This window comes from Silurus aristotelis (assembly GCF_946808225.1).
Source record: "Silurus aristotelis genome assembly, chromosome: 8".
In the NCBI taxonomy this organism is placed as follows: Eukaryota; Metazoa; Chordata; class Actinopteri; order Siluriformes; family Siluridae; genus Silurus; species Silurus aristotelis.
Genome location: NC_139581.1, coordinates 772,956 through 775,455, shown reverse-complemented (window position 1 = coordinate 775,455; position 2,500 = coordinate 772,956).

Here is a 2,500-nt window from a genome sequence, read left to right as displayed (position 1 = left end):
ATTATTCATTTTCTTGCCTTTTTCTTCTTTTGGTTTTTCTTCTGTTTAATATTTAATACTTGCTGTAGTTCGCCTGAAGCCTCACTTAAGAATTTCATTGTACAAACTGTCACTGCATCTGTACATATAACAAATAAAACCTGAAACTTAAATTACAGTCCAAATCCATCCTCAAAGTTCTTTAGTTCCTCAGTAACTTTATGGATCTGTAGGATGTTGATGTGGAACCATTTTAAGGGCATCAGGGAACCTGTTATGGAACCTAAGCGTTAGATCTCACACTCTCAGACACAACCAGCTTCATCTATAGATATAAAACCTGTTTTTTTTCCCTGGAATTAACAATCATCACGTGTATGTGTTCCATGTTCTGTGTGTGTTTATGTGGTTGTATTGTTTGTGTCTTTATTGTGGATTAGATTTTTTTGTTGTTGTTGTTGTTGTTGTTGTCTGGACAAATGTCTTATTGTTATGTGTTGCTTTTTTTTATTGGAAAGCGTCCCTGAGCTTTAAGGTGCTATATAAGGAAATAAAACACATTATTATTATTTTTATTATTATTATTATTATTATTATTATTATTATTATTATTATTATTATTATTATTATTATTATTATGGGATGTGTACATAGAATGTGCCAAGAGAATACAAAATGTACATAAAGATTTAATACAGACCTATAAGACAGAATTACATACAGTTCTGATTCTATTAAATATCCAGGCCTGAGGATCTGCTGCTTTCCTTCTTGTTAGTGGTAATGAGTCTCTCCTCCACCCCTCCTTCCCTCCAGCCCTCCACCCCATGGACGATGCTGTTTGATATCCCCATGTGCTGCTCGTTAGCGTAGCTCCTCATAGAGCTCATTGCCAGGACCGGTTTTTGATGCGAAAGCCTCCTGTGATGTGCGTGGAGGATGAGAGGAAGGAGGAGAAGTCATGTGACACACAGCTACGACCTTTTAGAAAGAAAGAATGATCATTTTTTCAGGTTTATATCCTGCAGGGATTTCTGGGACGTCCTCCTGTAGCACACTGACAAGCCTAGCTGTACTCTGCAGTGTATTTAACAAGGGTTGGTCATCAGATGTTTGTAGGACATTGTGCTCAGCAAAATGTTACCACATCAATCTGTAATTCAGTCTATTGTTATTGAATAGATTTGTGTTCGTTTTTAAGTCGTAGGAAGCCACGCCCCCTTTTTGGGGCACCTGGGAACTGTTTTGCGATGTCTGGCAAGTTTTTGTGAGATTTTAACAATGGAAGTGGGCGACATTTCCCCAAGCAGCACAAATGGAAAAGAACATTTATAGTGTGTGTGTGTATGTGTGTGTGTGTGTGTGTGTGTGTGTGTGTGTATGTGTGTGTGTGTGTGTGTGTGTGTGTTCACTCTGGTGCTCAGACGACTAATTATGAAATAGTTTTTAACCTGTAGCTATAAACACAGATTCTGTTTACAAAGCATTTATCAGTGCATTTATACACGTAACAATCGTTCTAGCTACGTAACTTCACATTCTTCCTGTCAATCATGTTGTAGACACGCCCATAACCAAAAGTTTGGTGCGTCTTGTGTGTTTGTTAAATCATTCAAAGACGCAACCTACATATACATATGCATGACTAGGAGGCGGGGCTTTATGTACATATACATGACTAGGAGGCGGGGCTTCATGTACATATACATGACTAGGAGAAGGGGATTCGCATACATATGCATAACAAGGAGGTGGGGCTTTGTGTACATATGCATGACTAGGAGATGGGGCTTCGTGTACATATGCATGACTAGGAGGCGGGGCTTCATGTACATATGCATGACTATGAGGCGGGGCTTTATGTTCATATGCATGACTAAGAGAAGGGGCTTCATGTACATTTGCATGTCTAGGAGGCGGGGCTTCATGTACATAAAAGGAAGGTGGGATTTTGTATATGTGGGCGTGGCCATGAGGAAGGCTCAACATAAGAGCAAATTATTCCAGTTGCATTTTATTTCACCTTCTACCAAATTATACTCAGTTTACTTATACAGGTGGAAACGTTTCCAGAACCTTTCAGTTCCAGTTTTTAGACATCACGTCTACAGGAGAAAAAACGATCTCGCTGTAAATCCTGATTACCATCTGGGTTGGTGCTGGAGGTGCAGGGTGGTTGCTATAGCAATGCTGGTCTATTACGTGTATATGTGTGTATGTGTGTGTTTAGAGTTCTGAAGAGATGGAAGGTGTCGTCAAACAGTGCATACACACACAGATACACGCACACACACACACACACACACGCACACACGCACACACACACACACACACACACGCACACACACACACACACACACACACACACACACACACACACACACACACACACACACACACAAAAGCTGCTGTGTAAAGCTGCTTTGAGACAATGTCTGTTGTGAAAAGCGCTATACAAATAAACTTGACTTGACACACACACACATTTTCTTTTTTTTTGTTTGTCCCTGTTACTATTATT